The sequence below is a fragment of the Sphaeramia orbicularis genome, chromosome 5 (genome assembly GCF_902148855.1).
Source record: "Sphaeramia orbicularis chromosome 5, fSphaOr1.1, whole genome shotgun sequence".
In the NCBI taxonomy this organism is placed as follows: domain Eukaryota; kingdom Metazoa; phylum Chordata; class Actinopteri; order Kurtiformes; family Apogonidae; genus Sphaeramia; species Sphaeramia orbicularis.
Genome location: NC_043961.1, coordinates 43,057,081 through 43,079,003, shown reverse-complemented (window position 1 = coordinate 43,079,003; position 21,923 = coordinate 43,057,081). Strand labels below are relative to the sequence as shown.

General features: G+C 43.2%; 1 protein-coding gene across 2 annotated transcripts in view; it reads left to right on the top strand.

Annotated features, from left to right (window-relative positions):
* nisch (nischarin) overlaps window positions 1-21,923 on the top strand; it is a 189,772-nt gene that overhangs the window by 82,877 nt on the left and 84,972 nt on the right. The window lies entirely within an intron of this gene.

Below are 21,923 nucleotides of genomic sequence, written 5' to 3'. Positions count from 1 at the left end.
TGATGGAGCTCGCTTTCTTAATGAGTTTGTTCAGTCTGTTTCTGTCAGAAATGCGAGCTCCCTCCCACCAACACACCACACCAAAAAACAGGGCACCAGCCACCACAGTCTGGTAGAAGCTGCACCGTAGGAAATAAAGTCTACTTTGCCCCTTCTTGTGCAGAGTCTCCATATGACAGGACCAGTGCAACTGGTTGTCCAGTTGGACTCCCAGGTACCTGTAACTGGAGACAGCTTCTACCTCTGTGTCATGAATGGTGACTGGCACCAGTTTGGACCTCTTCCTCCTAAAGTCCAAAACCATTTCCTTGGTCTTGGAAATGTTCAGTTGGAGGTGGTTGAGGTCACACCAGTCCACAAAGTCCTTAACCAGGCCCCTGTACTCCCCCTCCTCCTCTCCTCTGATACAACCGACAACCGCTGAGTCATCAGAAAATTTCTGAAGAAAGCAGCTGTCTGAGTTGTATTGGAAGTCAGATGTGAACAGAGTGAAGAGGAAGGGGGACAGAACAGTTCCTTGTGGCGCTCCAGTGTTGCACAGTACCTTTCCTGAGACACAGTTCTGCAGTCGCACATACTGTGGTCTGCAGGTCAGGTAGTCCATGACCCAGGAGACCATCCATGACTCCACCTGCATCTCTCTCAGCTTCACACCAAGCAGCCCCGGCTGGATCATGTTGAAGGCACTTGAAAAGTCAAAAAACATGATCCTCACAGCTGCATCAGAGGTGTCCAGGTGTGCATGGGCCCTCTGTAACATGTGGATGAGAGCATCATCCACACCAATGTTAGGCTGGTATGCAAACTGTAGAGGATCCATGTGCATCCTCACACTGGGACTTAGACGGGAGAGGACCAGCCTTTCAAGTGTCTTCATTATGTGTGAGGTGAGGGCTACAGGTCTGTAGTCATTAAAGTCCTCTGGATGTCTCTTTTTGGGGACAGGGACAAGACAAGATGTCTTCCACAGGGTGGGGATCTTCTGTAACTGCAGACTGAGGTTGAAAAGATGAGTGAGGATTTCACAGAGCTGACTGGAACAGATCCTCAGCAGTCTGGGGCTGATACCATCAGGTCCAGGTGCCTTTCCACATTTGAGTCTGTCCAGTTGTCTCTTTACCTGAAATGTCTGGAAAGTTATGGGTGTGGTGGAGAATGAGCTTGTGGAGGGGGGGGGGGGGGGGGGGGGGTTGCACCCTAAGCAACGGACAGGATGGGGTGGCACCATCAAATCTGTTAAAAAATAGATTCAGGCTGTCAGCCAGGTCCTGGTCGCCGTCCATCAGTGGCCCACCCTTCTGCCTCATGCCGGTGATCTTCCTCATGCCAGTCCAGACCTGTCTCACACCGTCCTGCTGCAGCTGATGTTCCAGTCTGTCCCTGTAGGCTTGTTTCCCCTCCACAATCTTCACCTAGAGTTCTTTTTGTAGAGCCTTTGCTTTATCCCTCTCACCCTCCCTGAAAGCCTTTTTCTTCTGATTTAGAAGGTGCTTCAGGTCTCTGGTAATCCAGGGTTTATTGTTTGGGAAGCACCGGATCTCTTTGCTGGGAACATTGGTCTCAACACAGAACTTGATGTAATCAGAGATGCAATCTGTGAGCCCATCAATGTCCTCCCCATGTGACTCACAGAAAACATTCCAGTCTGAGTTCCAAGCAGCTCTGCAGAGATTCTTCTGCTTCCTGGGACCAGCACTTAACAGTTTTGTTGGTAACAGGGATTCTTTTAACAATGGGGGTGTAGGTGGAGGAGAGTTGGACCAGGTTGTGGTCTGAGTCACCAAGAGGAGGCAGCACAGTGGATTTGATGCACCCTTCACATTAGCATACAATAGATCCAGAGTTTTATCTCCTCTTGTATGAAAGGCCACAAACTGCTTGAAGGTGGGGAGTGCACTGGAAAGGGAGACATGATTGAAGTCTCCAGACAGCAGAATGAATGTGTCCGGGTATTTGGCTTGGAGTCCCACGATAACTGCGTGTATGACATCACACGCAGTTTCAGCATGCGCTGACGGCGGAATGTAAACAACAATGGCGATGACCAATGTAAACTCCCTCGGCAGGTAATCGGGTCTCATACTCACTACGAGGAGTTCAATGTCTCTGTTACATATCCGCTCCTTGATGGTGGTGTGTCCCGGGTTACACCATCTGTTGTTAATAAGCAGGGCGGCTCCCCTTCCTCTTTTCTTACCGCTTGCTTTGGTGTCCTGGTCCGCTCGGATTGTAAGGAAACCCCTAATATTAGTGTTGTGGTCAGGAATGCAGTCATTGAGCCACATTTCCGTAAGACACATAAGGCTGCTGTCCTGGTAGACCCTCTGGCTCCTGACGAGAGTCTCCAGCTTCTCCATCTTATTACCCAAGGAGCGGAAATTTCCCATGACAACAGAGGGGAGCGCAGGTTTAAAAGCCTCCTTCCATGCCCTCACCCTCTGCCTCCCATTCCTTTTTGCCCCGGCCTGTACTCCCCGGTGTCTCACCCTCAACAGTTCTGCCGGAATATCGTGTCTTGTCCCAACAAGTTTGGAGAAAGGAGCAAGATCCAGTTACTCCCGCCGAGAGTAAACAATAGCTGGCCGGCTATTCTGCTCCGCATGAGGGAGTCCATGTGGAGAAGTCTTCTCTGTATAAGACATACCGAGAGAGACAATATCCATTTCCTGCCCTGAACTGTGAAACTTATAAATACACACTAAGCTAAGAAAAACAAAAGCACATCTAAAAAACACACCTAAAAAGCACACTAACAAGACAGAGCTGCACGTAACAGGCTGCTGCATCACCGGCGCCATCTTAAAAAAACAAAAACAAAAACAAAAAAAAATAGTGATAGTGAATTTAACTTTAACTGTCTTCTTATTTGTTTCCAAATCTGAATGGCACTGTGAATAATTGGATTATAATCGTAGTTTGATTTCTTGAGACGAATGGGTGACATCAGAATAACACCAATCGAATAGGGCCTGCAGTCCTCTCGTTCCATATCCAACCAGCTAGCAAGCACCGTCTTCTCATCTAACCAGTAGGACATGCAGCGTATGTTTGTCGCCCAATAATACCGTGTGAAATCTGGGAGGGCCAGCCCACCAATTTCTTTATGTTTACATAAATGTCCCTTACTAATCCTATGGGTTTTGTAATTCCAAATAAATGGAAGAAAAATAGAATCAAATTTTTTAAAGAAAGACTTAGTGAGATATATGGGTAGAGTCTGAAAGACGTATAGCAGTTGAGGAAGACAAACCATTTTAACTGCATTTACCCTACCAATCAAAGAGAGTGGGAGTGTCTTCCAAAACTCTTATGTGTTTCTAAAATTCATCAGTAGACTCGTTAAATTAGCCTCAAAAAGGGAACTATATTTTTTTGTGATCTCCAGGCCTAAATATATAAATTTTTTCTGGTGCTAGTTTAAACGGGACCTGTGTTAGTCTGTCTGGGTTCTTACAACGCACTGGCATTAGTTCATTTTACCCCCAAGTGGTCTTATATCCTGAGAAAGAACTGAATGATTCGATTGTTTCTAACAGCACAGGCATGGAAATCTGTGGTCTCGTTATATACAACAAAATATCGTCTGCGTACAGCGATATTTTGTTTGACGTGTATTCAGTATCGTAACCATGAATATCTCTGTTTGCACGCACCATTTCTGCCAGTGGTTCTAATGCAATTGCAAACAACAATGGGCTGAGAGCACACCCCTGCCTCGTGCCCCTGTACAGGTTGAATGCTTTTGACAGTGTCTGGTTGGTAAGGATTTTAGCATTGGGGTTGAAATAAAGTAATTTATTCCATGCAATAAATTTTGCTCTTAGTTCAAATTTTGCTAGTACCTCATATAGATAAGACCATTCCACACAGTCAAACACCTTCTCAGCATCTGGACTCAGAATGAGTAAATCTTCCTTTGGCTGTCTTGGAGAATACATAATATTAAGGAGCCGTCTTGACGTTATGGTACGATTGTCTATTTGGGATGAACCCTGTCTGGTCAGGGTGAATTAATTTGGCCATAAGAGGGCTGAGTCTAAAGGCTAAGGTTTTAGCCAAGATTTTGTGATCTGTATTTAGCAATGATATTGGCCTGTATGACCCTACCTGTTCTGGATCCTTTCCTTTTTTTGGGATAAGTATTATGGTCGCTTCATTTAATGTTGGAGGTAAGGTACCCATCTCGAAGGCCTTCTTGTACATTTTCTGTAGATAGGGAGTTATTGTGTTACTGAATTTTTTATAAAACTCGTTGCATATCCTGTCAGGTCCTGGACTCTTACCATTTTTTGTGAAATCAATTGTTTTTCTTATTTCCCCTTCGGTGATTTCTGTTTCTAAGGATTTTTGATCACTCTGGTAATGTGGGTAAGTTACATGCTTTCAGAAAGTGTTCCATGGTTTTGGGCGCTCTACAGTTATGTGGATAAACCAAAACCAGAATTACAAGTAGTCTTATAACATACAACCTATTCTGGGAGAGGACTTTGCTCACTGGATGATATAATCCTCCTTAATTATATATTATACTGAGTTACCTGAAATCTATCAATTGGTACTTAATTAGTGTAACGGTGAACTGATAATAAACAACGTGCCTTTAACTTGAATTTAACAGCATATTTCGACTCGGAGGGAAATTTAAGATATTAAACAAAACTCAGATCCCTTTGGCAAAGTGGGTAGGTAACATACCATATAACCTGACATCATTGTCTATAACACAAGTAACAGCTTCATATGTAAAGAGCAGTTCTCGGCCAAAGCCATCTCTGTGTTCACCTGCTAACAGTCCAGTTTTCTTCCGGTGACTCGGAATGGTAAGTCCACAGTCCCTAACACTCGGTTCTGAGTCATCCGTTTTGGTCGTCGGCTGTGGGTCTGAAGTGACGCATAGCGTACTGAAGGGCTTCATCTGGGTTTGTGAAGAAGATCCCTGATCCGTTGTGTGACACTCGTAGTTTGGCTGGGTACAAAAGTCCAAATCTGATACTGGGTTATCACGTAGTATCCGCCTGGTTGGGGTGAATGCGGCTCGGCTTCTGACCACTTCGGGTGGGGGGTCTCTGAAGATCTGGATCCTCTGGCTCCGGTACTTTAGGTCCTTCCTAGACGTCACCTTCTGAATTATGTCCTCATAAACATGATAGTAGTGTATCCTCACAATGAGGTGCCGGGGGGGTTCATTGTCGCCCAGATGTCTCTGCACAGCTCTGTGGGCTCGGTCTATTACCGGTGTTTCTTCGAGACGCAAAGCCTCTTTTAACATCAAAGCAGTGAATTCTCTTGTCTTTTGACCATTTTCACTCCCTTCCTTAATTCCTGTTATTCTTAAGTTCTGGCATTTAGAACGGCCTTCCAGGTCAAGGCACTTTTCTGAGAGAGTTTCAACTTGCCCAGAGAGTTTCCTGACCTTTTCCTCCAGTTCCTGAATCGTGTCCGAAGTGTTGCTAGCCGAGCCAGCTAGTTCTTTTAACGTTTGGTTCTGCATTTCCAACTGGGCTTTTAGTGCCGATATCGCGGTGTCGTTTTCAGTTTTCAGCGCTGTAATCTCCCCTCGCAGGGTCATAGTAACTTCTGCGATTTTAGTCTCGGTTTTGAGGCAGATTTCTGCCTTAACGTGGGCCAATTCGGTATGAATGGAAATCACCGCTGCGAGCACGTCTCCAGCATTTGCTTCCCCACTTGAACCTGAGACTTCTTTTTGGCCTGCGTCTTCATTCGAGTCGGGCTTGATATTTGGTTTTTTAGGCATTCTCCAAAACTTTCCTCCTCTCCACAAATTTCTTTCCTATTATATCAGCGTTTTCTTTAAATTTTACCTTGTGGTTTTGTCAGAATGAGGTTTTAAGCTTAGAATCTGCAGGAGCTACATGAGAGTGTGTCCTACTCGCTCATCGCTCGACAGCGCCCCCCATGAATGCCCTAAACTTAATATATTGAAGTGTGGATGGAAGTTCAAAGTAAATATTATTATTAGGTCCGAGCCCAGTCACACATGCCAGTGAGGGCCTGTTAAAATCACATAGCTCTGTTATTATTATTATTTTACTCTCACCACTTTGAACGCAAATTTGAGCCCCTGAACATTAACAAAAAGTCTATTTTATTTGACCAAAAGTTCAAGCCCAGCAGAAAATTTTTGTTTGAAGTCACCAAAAAAGAATAGCGCAAAATGACTTGGCCACACCCCCTAAAAAATCAAGATACATTACGCAGATGGGGGCCCTCCCCAATTTTGTTTTCCACATAGAAAGATGAAACTTGGTACAGACATCGCCCATGGTAGGACAAGTAAAAAATTACAGGAAGTCAGCCATATTGGGTGGAAGTGTGGACCTATAAAGTCACACCCTTCACAGCGTTGCTATGGACTTTACAGTTTGAGATAGTCAAATGTGTGAGTGAGAGAAATTTAACATTGAAGTGAATGAGAGAAAAATCAGCATTCTGTGGACTTAGAGACCCATAGATAGAAAACAAAACATTTTAAGGTTAAAATATGAATAGTATTTGTATTTGTATTTATTTATTTAGCACAATAAAAACAGTGCAGGGAGGGAACAAAGCCCAAAGGGCTTGTACAGAGTTCCACTCCCATCATCTACTATAAGTAGAAAATAAAATGTACAAACATAAGAAAACAATAATTAAACAACAAATAACAATATAGAAAACACTGAAAAAGTCAGGACAGGAGATCTTTTTTCAGTGAGTTTTTGAAAGATGTAAATGACAATATAGACTTCAGAGACATGTCTAGATTGTTCCACAATTTAGGACCTCTAAATAAAATATTAAATTGATGACCAGATGTTCAACAGAAGGGTAAATGAAGATTGTAGCTATGTCTAGTTGAGTATAAATGTAAATCGGATGAAAAACTAAAAAAATTATGAAAAGTATCCAGAAGATCTTGCTTGTTATTGATAAACTTGTGCACGAATAAACATGAGTGATAAACACTGAGTTCATGAACAGGTAGTATTGAATATTTCCTAAAAATTGGTGCAGATGGTTCGTATCTACTAGACAGTGAGATTGTTCTTAGGAATCTCTTCTGGATTATCAAGAGTTATCTAAGATGAGTTGGATAAGTTCCTGACCAGACAATATTGCAGTAATTCATATATGGAAACAGAAAAATAGTCTTTGAAAGAAAAGCGTTTTTTCCAACATTTTCATATATAATTTGTTGCTGAAACCCCAAAATGTGAGTTATAAAGAGTTGTTTCTAGATTTTCTAACATAAATCCCAAGCCTCTCCACTCTAACTTAGAGCAAGAGGATTTCAGCCAATCAGCTGTCAGCATTCTGTTTCCTGTTCATGTGCACGTCCATCTCACATGGCTCTGACATGTGACTGTGTTCAATTCAGTGTGAAACCACCTCTCAAATAAACTGCTGTCAATCCATAACCGTACATTCTATCTCAAAAATTCTTTCACGTGAGGCCTGTGGAGAGTCTTGTGAATGTATTGATGTAAAAAATGTGTGGAGACAAAAAAGTCAGGACTGAATAAGCAGTGACTGGAAAGTGTACTTAGTCAAATTAATAATATTACTAGTAGTATATTAATAATTATAATTAGTTCTGGAGTCATCAGCTGGGAGTGAGATTGAGCTGAGCACTCATTCATTCCTGATGAGGAATTAATCATAGATGTTTGGATCTTAGTGTCAGTGTTTGTCGACTGATGTCACCACAGACTTTCTGTAGACCTGTATTCAGATGAGAAGCCCCTCCCACAGTCTGTGTCAGTCCTGTTAAAGCATTGTTTAAATAGGCTCCTTTAATTGAATAGTTCCATATGTCTGTGTATGTGATCCCAGGTGAGCTCATTCATTTCATATTGAGAATTTATGTGAAGTTTTTGAGCTTTATATTCATTTTTATTATATTCATTATATATTATTTGGATTTACTTACTTTTATTTACATTTTAACTGTATTTTCAGCTTTATTTATTTATTTTTTTGAGCGGTTAGGGTTGTCTAAACCTCTGTGCTGTACGTGTGTCTGGTGGCTTTCTGGTCAGTTGTATGTCTGTGTCCCTGTGGAGCCTTAATCAGCTGTAACCTGACACCTAGGCCTGACACAGAGCAGAGCTGCCCTTACCATGGTGACGAGCACTGCAGCACTGAGACACAGACACAAAAGAAGCTGATTTCTGCCTTTGAGAGGCTCTGGAACAGCTCCCAAACAACTGCTAATTATGGGAAAACTGTAAAAGATACGTGAAAACTAAAATGATCGTGAGCGTCAGACAGGTCTGGGGAACACACAGATGTGTTTTTTTTGCCTGTACTGTGAGAAATGACTGAGTTAGAGCAGTGTTAAAACAGTCAACTCACCAGGAGAAGAAAAATTCCATTTACATTACCAGTGTGAGTAGCAGCACTGGAGGCAAGGAGAGTGAAGTTTCTTGCCCAAGGACACAACAGCACATGAATGGGACAGAGCGGGATTCGAACCACCAACCCTTTGGTTATTGGATGACCCGCTCTACCATCTGAGCCATGGCCACCCCACTATTCCCGATGAACCCACACATTTTGATATATAATTTGCATAGGTTTTCACAAAGCCCTAGGCCAAGTTAGTGGACAAAATTTTGTCTGGAAGATGAAGGTGATGAAAAACAATAAGCAAGTTTTGTAATGGGGGAGAGTGGCTCATGTCAATGCCCGAGCCCCTAAAAAGGTGCCAGTGCAGAGGGACAGAGCAGGCAAGAGAAGTTCAGGTATACAGCCATCCCAGGAGTCTGTAGACTGCTTTTGTTGCACCATGGTTGGGGTCAGTTCAGTTTAGAGTTTTTCATCAAAATTTAAATGCTAAAAATATCTAACAGAAAATATTGTGCTATCCAGCCAATCAGTGAACTAAAAGTGTGTGAAATATTACAGTTAATGTCACTGCTAGGAAAAATACAAGTATTTTTTGTTTTTTAAAGTAAAGCATTTATTGTGGTATTTTTTTCATATTGTATCAATGTTGCTATTTGATGACAGAGAGATGATAATAGAAGGGGGGAGGCTGACAAGTTCATAGCCTAAGAAGGCGTTATTGCATAGCAATGAAACTTGGCATACATTAAATTCAACCTTTCCTGATACTAACTGCATGGTTTCCTTCCAGATAAACCCACATTGGATAAATAATTCAGGACTTTGAAAAGTAGTACTACAGACATTTCATGAAAATGCTTGCTTTTCACCCCTCTCTCGTTCTCCCTACCCCTCTTGAATTCAGCTTCCCAGTTTTGCACAGTTGAGAAAGCTGGAGCATCATCCCCTATAGCAGCCATGTCAGCATGAATGTCCTTGGGGGCTAACCCCTTTTTCTGCAGACATTTGATAAGACCACGGTGCCATGGATGGTACACGAAATGTCTCTGGTACTACTTTTCAAAGTCCTAAATTATTTATCCAGTGTTGGTTTATCTGGAAGGAAACCATGCAGTTAGTATCAGGAGAGGTTGAATTTAATGTATGCCAAGTTTCATTGCTGTGGAATAACTCCTTCTTAGTCAGGCTATGAACTTTTCAGCCCCCCTTGTACAGTACAGCTTTGTGTTCCTGAGATAAAGCTATGTTGTGTTCAAAGCAGAACGACTGGAATGTAGCACTCATTAACCCCATTATAGACTTGAGACTTAACTTGGACTTGAGCTCAAAGACTTGAGACTTGACTTGGACTTGAGCTCACAGACTTGTGAGCATCTCTGGCTAATCCTGACCCTGTACCCCTAACCCTTAACCCTGACCCTCAAACCCTAACCCTAACCCCCTAACCCAGTGGTTCTCAACCAAGGGGGTGTCCTCCCTGGGGGTGCACGGACACTCTCCCTGGGGGGGGGGCGAGAGCACATGGGGGGTGTTGGAGCCAATATACAGTTTTGTTTGTTTATTCCTCTTTTTTTTGTTTTGACTTTAATTTAATAATTGTTTAGTGGGTGTGGCTGTGATGATCACCACATGTGCAGCATTAAAGGAGAAACATGTGCTGGAGGAGCAGGAACAACTGCTCAGAAAGAAAAAGGAAATGTTGAAGTTGGAGGCACAACTGGCAGCTGCTGATGCAAAAATAGCTGTTTTAAAATCCCCCAGTCACCAAGCTCTTTCAGATACACAATCAGATGGAATGGATTCGTACTTCAGGAAAGGAACAAGTCTCAAGGAACCCTCAGCTCTACTCAATCCTCATGCTAAAGAATATCAGCCAACCATCCAAAAACAACCACCACCTCTTCAGCAATTGGCTGGACAACAAACACTCATTCAACAAACCCCACATTGGCAAGAACCACTTCCATTTTTACAGCAATCTGTAAGTTAGAGTGCAACACAGGATAACACTCAGAAAAACAAAAGGAAACCAGGAAACACAAAACCCTTGAACAAACATGAAATAAACCCTCCAGCACAGCGACCAATCAATCAAACCGACATTTATCCTCAAAGCACTAATGAAACATCAGCTGTATGTGACCTACTGCAGAGACAAAATGAGATAACAGCATTGCTAGTGAAACAGCAAACTTCTCATTTATTGCCAGCGAGAGAGATTCCATGCTTTGATGGCAATCCTCTGCAGTACAGAAGCTTTGTCAGAGCCTTTGTATACTGTGTAGAGAAGAACACAAAGAACAAGGGTGACTGTTTGTACTTTCTGGAAAAATACACTAGGGGTCAGCCCAAAGAACTTGTGCGCAGCTGTCAACATACACTATATTGCCAAAAGTATTTGCTCACCTGCCTTGACTCACATATGAATTTCAGTGCCATCCCATTCCTAGTTTATGGGGTTCAATATGACGTCGGTCCACGCTTTGCAGCTATAACAGCTTCAACTCTTCTGGGAAGGCTGTCTACAAGGTTTAGGAGTGTGTTCATGGGAATTTTTGACCATTCTTCCAGAAGCGCATTTGTGAGGTCACACACTGATGTTGGACAGAAGGCATGGCTCTCAGTCTCCGCTCTAATTCATCCCAAAGGTGTTCTGTCGGGTTGAGGTCAGGACTCTGTGCAGGCCAGTCCAGTTCATCCACACCAGACTCTGTCATCCATGTCTTTATGGACCTTGCTTTGTGCATTGGTGCACAGTCATGTTGGAAGAGGAAGGGGCCAGCTCCAAACTGTTCCCACAAAGTTGGGAGCATGGAATTGTCCAAAATGTCTTGGTATGCTGAAGCAATCCCAGTTCCTTTCACTGGAACTAAGGGGCCAAGCCCAGCTCCTGAAAAACAACCCCACACCATAATCCCCCCTCCACCAAACTTTACGCTTGGCACAATGTGGTCCGACAATTATCGTTCTCCTGGCGACCGCCAAACCCAGACCTGTCCGTCAGGTTGCCAAATGGAGAAGCATGATTTGTCACTCCAGAGAAGGCGCCTCCACTGCTCTAGAGTCAGTGGCAGCGTGCTTTACACCACTGCACCCGGCACTTTGTATTGCACTTGGTGATGTATGGCTTGGATGCAGCTGCTCGGCCATGGAAACCCATTCCATGAAGCTCTCTGTGCACTGTTCTGGAGCTAATCTGAAGGCCACATGAAGTTTGGAGGTCTGTAGCGATTGACTCTGCAGAAAGTTGGCGACCTCTTCGCACTATGCGCGTCAGCATCTGCTGACTCTCTTTAAATTAGATCTGGACAGAGACCAACTGCCTGTTGAGAGAGCCATTGGACTTCAGTGGTGTGTTGAGACAGACACTTTCAATTTCAAGTTGGCAATCAAAGATCAACCTCTTACTCGAAGTGGGATCTTATCGATGGTCAGTTCAATCTACGATCCTATGGGATTTCTTGCACCACTTACTCTTCCGGCCAAACTTATTCTGCAAGATCTGTGTTGGAGGAGCTATGGGTGGGATGATCAGATCCATCCAACTTTACAACAGCAGTAGACAAAGTGGTTGAGAGACCTGGAAAAGGTGATGGAATTCCAGGTTCAACGATGTATCAAACCGGCCAACTTTGGAGATTCCATCTGTGGTCAGTTGCATCACTTTTCTGATGCAAGTAAAAGTGGTTATGGCACTGTGACCTATCGTAGGATATGGAACAACAGCAACAGATGTCATGTCTCCTTCATGCTTGGCAAAGCCAGAGTTTCCCCTCTAAAGCAAGTGACCATTCCACACCTTGAACTCACTGCAGCTGTTCTTGCTGTTCATATGGACACCATACTTAGAGCAGAAATACAGCTTCATCATGAGAAATCTATTTTCTGGACTGACAGCACTGTTCTGTTCTGTTTTGCAATATATAAAAAATGAGGACAAAAGATTTCTCACCTTTGTGGCAACCAGGATTTCTGCCATAGATGTCCCGGAGTTTTTGTGGAAATCTGAGGATGAGTGGCCAGCTAGTAACTTGGAGTATGACATTCCTGCTGATGATCCTGAGCTCAAGAGGGAGCTCATCACCAATGCAGTCATTGTCATACCAAATGCCACACATCAGCTGATAAACTACTTTTCTGATTGGAAAAGACTGAAGAGGTTGGATCCTGAAATTAAGGAAGACTCTATTGGAGATGAGTCAAAAAAGAAAACAACTGAGTCGTGAAAATGCAGTCAAAGTAAAACAGGAAATGCTACGTATCAGAGCTGCACTGGGAAGCCAGAGTTTAACACCTGACGATCTGTGGAGAACCAAAAATGCCATCATTCGGTTCACTCCACAGCAAAGGTTCCCAGATGAACTGGCAGTGTTGTCATCTGGAAAAGGTAGAGTGAAGAAAGAGAGTCCCATTTACCAGCTGGACCCGATTTGGGAGGATGACTTACTGAAGGTTGGAGGGAGGTTGAGTAGGCCAGCAATGTCTGAGGACTGTACACATCCTATAATCCTCACAAAGGACCTTCATATCTCCACTCTGATATTAAGGTACATCCATGAACAGGTGGGCCATGGCAGAAGAAACCATGTTCTCTCCAGATTGAGGAGAAAATATTGGATCACCAGTGCCAATGCAGCAACCAGAAAGATCCTGTCTGATTGTATATTCTGCAGATGACACAGAGGGAAGTTGGGTGAGGAGAAAATGTCTGACTTACCTCTAGAGCAAAGTGTTTCAGATCTCCCCGTTTACCAACGTGGGGGTTGATTATTTTGGCCCAATTGAAGTCAAAAGGGGGCGCTCCTTTGAAAAGCGGTATGGAGTTATTTTTACCTGCATGGCATGTAGAGCAGTCCATCTGGAAGTCGCTTATTCATTGGACACTGACTCCTGTATAAATGCGCTGCGCAGGTTTGTCTGTAGAAGAGGACCTGTCTCTCATTTAAGGTCCGACAATTGGTGCCAAAATAGAATTGAGTGAAACCCTTGCTGCTTTAAATCACAGCAAAATACAGGCAGCATTACTAGAAGAAGGCATTCGGTGGAGCTTCCACACACCAGCAGCCTCTCATCATGGAGGTACATGGGAGTGCATCATTCGGATGATCAGACGAACACTGACGTCAGTTCTACACCAGCAAACCTTGAATGACGAGGGATTTCATACAGTACTGTGTGAAGTCGAAGCCATTCTAAATGATTGCCCCATAACAGGGTTGTCTGGAGATATCAATGATCTGGAAGCTCTCACTCTCAATCATATTCTTACAATAAAGAACAATGGCAATCTTACCACCTGGTTGTTTCAGAAGTCTGACCTCTTCATAAAAAGGAGATGGAGACAAGTACAATACATTTCAGACCTTTTTTTGAAATGCTGGCTGAGAGAATATCTGCCTTTGCTACAGGAGTGACAGAGGTGGAGTAAGGAGAGACGAAGCCTTGTCCCCCGGAGATATTGTACTCATTGCAGGCCCTGCAGCTCCACGTGGTTCGTGGTTGCTTGGAAGAGTTTTAGAGACCTATGCAGACAGGAGAGGTCTGCTGTGTTCAGCCAAAATAAAAACCAAAACAAGTACACTGGTTAGGCCAGTGACAAAGCTTTGCCTGCTTCAAGAAGCTGCAAAATAAACTGTAATTCAGAGGCCATCTTTGTTTGACTTTTTGTGAATTTATTGGCTCCGTTATGTGAATTTTATTTTTAAATTGTTCATGGCCTCCTGCCATTCGCAATTAGGGGCCGGTGTATTGGAGCCAAAACACATTTTTGTTTGTTTATTCCTCTTTTTTTGTTTTGACCTTAATTTAATAATAGTTTAGTGGGTGTGGCTGTGATGATCACCACATGTGCAATTCATCATGAGTGCTGGTATGGGTGTTGCAAGGTTACATATACCTGTCATGTGAGGTGGCCGGTGTGTGTGAGGACAGCCCAAACAATTTTCTGACCATGGGACAGAGTAAATTCAGTTGGTCAGTGTTTTCAGTGTTTTTTATGTTAAGGAGCCTAATGTGTTTATGTATAGAAAGTACATAGAACAACGATTGTGACCTGTAATGAACACTTGGACTTGATGTCAGTGAATAAACAGATTGGCATATCCAAAGACAGAAAATCAGCCAGAAATTCATTCATGCACTTGTCAAAAAATACAACAGGTTGAACCCTTCCACACCATAGTAGTGGCTAAAGCGCTACAGGGGGGTTGCAAGTGACATCGTCGTGTGTGCGTGCAAGTGCATTAGCGACTACTGTTGTACATCACAACATTATAAATCACTTGACACCCCCCACCACCACCACCACCACCACCACCACACACACACACACACACACACGCTCACGGATCACGGCGGGGGACATATCATCGAGCATATCGTCATCTCCCCACCCCACCCCGGTCGCAAATTTGTTTTCAGGGGGCAACAGATAGTCAATAATAAGGTGAGAGGAGCTCACGTTCACTTTCTCACAGCTTTATCTACAGAGTTATATAACCCGCCACATCCTCCACACACAGGTCCGTCACGTTACTTATAGAATTACTTACCCCTAACTCTGACCCCCTAACCCTCTAACTCTGACCCTCTAACCCTAACCCTGTAACCCTAATCCCTAGCCCTCTAACCCTGACACTCTAACACCCTAACCCTCTAACACCCAACCCTCTAACCTCCTAACCCTAACCCTGTAACCCTCTAAGGGCTCATTTATGCTCTATGTTAAAGACGCAGATGGATATGGTTGGAGTGTTCTGTCCTTCCCATGGTACATTATATACAGAATTCTGTCCATTTTCCGGGAGCTTGCGGATGCGTACCCGGACGGACAAAAAGGAACCTTAACTCTAACCTTAACCGTCCAACCCTCTAACCCTCTAACTTCGGGGTCATTGCTCATGCGGTTGACCGGACAGTGCTGACAGTAGCTTGTCTGTTTTTATGTCTGTTTTTATGTATGTTTTCACATCTTTCACCATTCTGGTGTATGTGACAAAGAGTTGTGAGAGCTTCGTATGGACTGGTTTCTGGGCAGCGTTGTGCAGGAGGTTTTTCTTCTGATTTTGACGCATCTCATGCACACCAAGAAGCCTAAATGAGCTAATGCTAACCAGCCACCTCTGGTATCTGTAGTGTAAAACAACAAGGCATGAATGTTACACGAGCCTGGTGGATTCTCATGCTGCTGCTGCTTCATGTCCTGGATCAGTTTCCCTCTACAGTGTGTGGGCTTAGCCTCCCGGACAGGATCACCTACTCCAGAGAATTTCTTCTACAGCTACAAGATGGCTCCCACCACACTACGTCTGCTGGAGAGATTCAAGTGGGGCTGCAGTGCAGACATCCACCTGACCGGATTGACACCCCGCACAACAATAAAAAGAAGGTAACGAGACGGGGAAGGAAGAAGAAGAGTGGAATTAAAGCAAGACTTAAGTGAGGAGAGAATAAACATTTCACTCTTCCATCTGTGATTCCTGCTAATGTGGACTGTTACGCCCCGGCTAGGGGACCCAGGGTGCAACATGAAGTTTGTGATCACTTTTCCTCACTCCCAAGCCATAGAGAAAAAAACCCTGGACACGGCTTTTGCAAGTTTAACAAAAAGGTGATTTATTTACAAGGTGCAACATAAGGATATTGAAAACTAGACAGAAAGGTAACTGAAACTTCAGGGTGGGCTCTGGCCAAAACAACAAACAAAACTGCACTAATGAGAAATTAGACTGACCTGCAAAATAAAAGAAACCAAAATACAAGGTCTAACCTTCCTACCAAAAAACAGGAGAAAACGAGATAATACAACAGGGCAGCCCACCCCTACTTCTGAACAGGACTTCTGGCGGAACAGAGGCAGGGTTGGGAGCGGAGGAAGAGCGACACAGGTCCGGCCCAGCTCCGCGGTCTTTAAAGGTCCGCCTCCCGTTGCTGCTCCAATCACGGGGGTGCATTTGGCTCGGCACCTGCAACATATTATCCACTCACATACACACAACAAAGGACACACCCACAGAGTGACACTACGACCCACCTATGGGTCGTAACAGGACTCGTTGCACAATAAGACAGATGAGCTGCAAGCTAATGTTTTTCACATGTATGAATACCAGAGTGCATCAATGCTTGCCTTCACCGAAACGTGGTTAAATGGGGCAGACAATAACAATGGCCTGCACATAGACGGCTTTGGGCCTCCTGTTAGGCTGGATCAGATGCTGAGATGTCAGGTAAACATCATGGCGTGGGGGTCTGCCTGCATATCAATTCATGCTGGTGTAAAACTGTTGTCAGAGAACAACTGTACACCCCTGACATCGAATTTCTGGCTGTCTCCCTACATTCTTTCTACCTCCCAAGGGAATTTCCACAATATGTTTTTTTTTTTTTTTTTTTTTTAACTTATAGAACTTTTCAACATTTACAGAACTTTTCATTTCACATGTATAACATTTAGAATTTCAAGCAATGTATTCACAATACAAAGATTGACACCGGACATGACAAACAAACAAAACCCCAGGGAAAGGAAAAAAATAAAAAATAAAAATCAGTACAAACAAGGCACGCATAAAGACAGTCAAGACAGTGCGTTCTGGTACCTTTAAAGGAGGAAAGAAGATAAATAAATAAACTAAACAGGTCAATAACAACATGAACACCTAAAAAGTTTTCAAAGTTCCAAGCAAGGCAACATATTCACGCAGTGTAAAAGAGGCTCCCATATTTTGTAAAATTTATTTATAGAGTTATTTAGGGTGCACCTAATTTTTTCTAACTTTATATTAAGCATGATGTCTCTAATCCAATGATTGTGTGTTGGAGGTGATGAGTCCTCCCATTTGAAAAGAATGGTACATCTAGCTAGTAAAGATGCAAAGACCACAACTTTTTGTAGGTTAGCTGAGGGAACTGAGTCATCCGTGCATGAAATGAGACCAAAAAAAGCAGTAAAGGGAGATGGCTGAATACGGCAGCCATATGCCTTGGAAATGAAATTAAAAAAAGAGTTCCAGAAGGGGATCAGTTTGGAGCAGGACCATAGCATGTGGTATATTGTTCCTGGGGCCTGCTTGCATCTGTTGCAGATAGGATTTATGTCAGGAAATATTTTTGCAAGTTTAACTTTAGAGAAGTGCAATCTATGTAAAATCTTGAATGGAATTAAGGAATGTCGTGAACAAATGGAGGAAGAATGGACCTTAAGAAGTGCCATGTCCCACTCCTTGTCTGAGAGCGGCATCCCGATGTCACTTTCCCACTGTTCACGAAGGTGAGATACAGACAGACTCAGAGCCTCCAAAATCCAAGCATAAATCATTGACACTCTGCCCTTGTCCATCGTATTGACCTCTAGGATATTATCCAAACCTGATAGAGGGGGCAGATTTGGAAAATTGGTAAATTTCTTTCGTACAAAGTCCCTGATTTGTAAATAGCGATAAAAATGAGAATTAGTTAAAGAATATTTTTTAGAAAGCTGTTCAAAACTAGCAAATGTATTATCTATGTACAGGTCTTTGATTCGGTGAATGCCCTTATCATGCCAGGTCTGGAAGCCTTTATCCATCCAGGATGGTTGAAAAAGGTGGTTATTCATAATAGGGGAATGAATAGATGCGGTCTGGATACCAAGATGTTTTTTAAGTTGTTTTAAAATACGTGGTGACTGGGTTACCATCACATTTCCATGAACACTATTAACTGTTAGTTGTAAAAGTGTACAGAACAGCGAGGGCAATGAATATAGACTACTTGTGGCCATTTCAATCAGAAGCCATGCAGGGATGGTTCCATTCCAATCTTTTATCCAAAGGGAAATAACATTAAGGTTGGCAGCCCAGTAGTGTGAGCAAAGATTTGGGAGAGAGAGTCCAAATAAATTCTTTGTCTTGCCTGGGATTTGAACTTGGGACCTCCTGTACAATAGGCAGCATCTCTCACCACTACTTCCACAATATGTTTTTATTCTGGTTTATATCCCAGAGCTAATTCAACATCAGCTACAGAGCACATCAAAAACACGCTAGAAAATTTGAGACTATATCCCTAGACGCCCATAAATTTATTATGAGCGATTTTAACCATGTCGCACTTGACAAGTCACTTCAAAGTTTTTATCAATATGTTAACTGTACCACTCAGCGAGGGAAAACTCTGAATAGATGTTATGGTTCAGTCCCTAATACCTACGGACACTTAGGCACTGTGCCGAGCAGCTGGGGGGGCGGGGGTGCTCCAGCATCTGTTTCAGGGTTCCTTGGCCTGCAGCACAGTTCCTGCAATGTGGAAACACTCCACTGTGATTCCTGTCCCCAAGAAGGGTATCACCAAGGCCCTGAGTGATCTACGACCTGAGGCTCTCACCTCCCTGATTAGGAAGGCCATAGAGAGAATCATAAAAGCGCATCTTATTAGACCAACCAACTCAATGATAGACCCACTGCGGTTTGCTTACCAGGTGTAGGTGACACTAAAATATTTATATTGAACATGATCCACAAACATCTGGAAACCTCTGACACCCCCGCTAGACTTCTGTTTACAGACTTCTCATCAGTCTTCAACACCATGCAGCCACATACACTATATTGCCAAAAGTATTTGCTCACCAGCCTTGACTCGCATATGAATTTAAGTGACATCCCATTCCTAGTCTATGGGGTTCAATATGATGTCGGTCCACCCTTTGCAGCTATAACAGCTTCAACTCTTCTGGGAAGGCTGTCCACAAGGTTTGGGAGTGTGTTCATGGAAATTTTTGACCATTCTTCCAGAAGCGCATTTGTGAGGTCACACACTGATGTTGGACAGAAGGCCTGGCTCTCCGTCTCTGTTCTAATTCATCCCAAAGGTGTTCTATGGGGTTGAGGTCAGGACTGTGTGCAGGCCAGTCCAATTCATCCACACCAGACTCTGTCATCCATGTCTTTATGGACCTTGCTTTGTGCACTGGTGCACAGTCATGTTGGAAGAGGAAGGGGCCAGCTCCAAACTGTTCCCACAAAGTTGGGAGCATGGAATTGTCCAAAATGTCTTGGTATGCTGAAGCATTCACAGTTCCTTTCACTGGAACTAAGGGGCCAAGCCCAGCTCCTGAAAAACAACCCCACACCATAATCCCCCCTCCACCAAACTTTACACTTGGCAGAATGCGGTCCGACAAGTATCATTCTCCTGGCGACCGCCAAACCCAGACCCGTCCATCAGATTGCCAGATGGAGAAGCGCGATTGGTCACTCCAGAGAACGCACCTCCACTGTTCTAGAGTCCAGTGGTGGCGTGCTGTCCTCTTCACCTCCACTGGCTCTCCACAGGGCTGCGTCCTTTCACCGCTGCTCTTCATACTTTATACAGAAGACTGCAGATCCTTCCACCCCAACTGACATTTTGTGAAATTTGCAGATGATACTGTTCTCCTGTCTATGCTCTCTGGTCACACAGAGCAACACACCCCAGCTGTACAGGACTTTATTGAGTGGTGTGGGAGATCCTGTCTTGAGCTTAATATGAATAAAACCAAGGAGATGGTTGTGACCTTTTCATCCAATCAAAGACAGCTGGCAGAGGCAGTCACCACCACCATAAAAGGGAAGCCAGTGGATGTTGTCAGTGAGTACAAGTATCTGGGAACTGTCTTCAACAATCTCCCTTATGTTCTCCTGAAACACAGAGGAAGTCCTCAGGAAATGCCTTCAGAGACAGTATCATCTTAGAAAATTAAAATCTTTCGGGGTCAGTAAGGACATTCTCACCACATTCTATTATGCCTTCATTGAAAATGTCATAACTTTTTCCTTCACCTGCTGGTTCCATTCCATCACTCTGCAAAACAGAAATCGTCTGGTAAACATAGTTAAAACCTGCTGTAGTTCAAGTTTCAAGTCATATGCGTTAAAGGGTATAAGTACCATGGCAATGAAACACATTGTGCCCTGGCTCTCTCTCCGCCCAGTATCAAAAAATACATAACAAACAAATAACAATAACAATCACAGCAACAATACTTAAAAATACTTAACAGTAAATAGCACTAGCCCTCCTGTTGTAATACAAAAACACAACATAAATAAATACAATTATAAAAGCTGTAAGTCAGGCTGCTGGTTTCCAGCTACCTCCTTCTGGCTGAGCTGCTGTTTAGCAGCCATGAAGCCTGAGGAAAAAAGCTGTCTCTGAAGCGAGTAATCTGGGTTTTTGATGCTTTGTAAGCGCTTTCCTGATGGTAGATAATAAAAGAGACTGTGTGCGGGATGACTGGTGTCCTGTATGATGCCCAGAGCCTTTTTCCTGCTGCGGTTTGTGTAGATATCTTGTAATAATGGTAATAATGGTGCTCCAATGATTTTAGATGCTGATTTTACTGTTCTGACCAGGAGTGTGTGGTCGTGTGATGTAATATTCCCAAACCATACCAGTATACTGCTAGTCAGGAGGCTTTTTTTGATGACGCTGCTGATGTGAAGAGGCCAGGAGAGCAAATCAGAAATACGCCTAAGAACTTGAAGTTATTGACAATATCAACAGCAGGCTCAGCTGTCCGGGCTGCAGGACAAAGCGGAAGAAAGCCAGTTTTATCCACAGGGCTGTCCAGCTCCTCAACTCTGTACCCAAATCACTTAGCACTTTGCAGCTGCCCCATACTTAGCACTTTATGTCTGCATCCACCAAGCACTTTACTTATGTGCGAGGGAGTAGGTTTGAGTTTGACATTGGTGGGGACACAAAAGCGCTCCCAAGGCAGCACTCCGGAAAGTTGATATTTTTTTGCATTTGCAATCATAATTTCACGTCACGTAGAGCTGATCAAACAAGCAAACAATCATAGTCAGAAAAAAAATTTCAGTAATTGACAAGTTTATAATGCATATCTTTATATCTAAGGACAATACAAGAATTTAATGCATTCTGCAAAGTTATTCCCATGACTAACAAATCCATTATTATTTAACCTCACCTGTGAATTTTCAGCCTCTGCTCCTCTACCTCCTCCTGCCTCTCTACTGTCTGTCACCTGACAAAAATATGTTGATGCATGACATATGAACAGATTAGGGATACAGTGATCATAGAGTTTGATGGTACAGTTATTGCCTGAGCAAAAATGACTTTTAGTTTCACTTATTACATTTCATTTATTCTCCCAAAATATGGATAAAATCACATCTAGAATCACATTTAGAATATGAGGTTTTATTGTATTTTCTCCACAAATTTTCTTCATGTGTTTTTTAAACCGTTGCTGTTCCATAGAAATATATTTAAATAATAAGTAAAGTAACTTTAAAAAAGTGTATCCGTTTGGCATTAAATCGTGTCTTTTATTCAGTATCTGTGTTGAGCCTCTGCAGTTGTATACCTTCGAACTAACTTACACTTTGACTCCTAAATAAGTGTCTTATTTCTTTTCTTTGACATCCTTTACATCCTAATTACCAAGCACTCACGCACTGGCGCGCGCACACATGCAAACAAACAAATGTGCAAATGTACATGTAAATGACACCACTGATAGTAAAATCTATCTAGCTGATGCGACCCAGGCAGAACAAATGCCAAACATATTGAAAACTTAT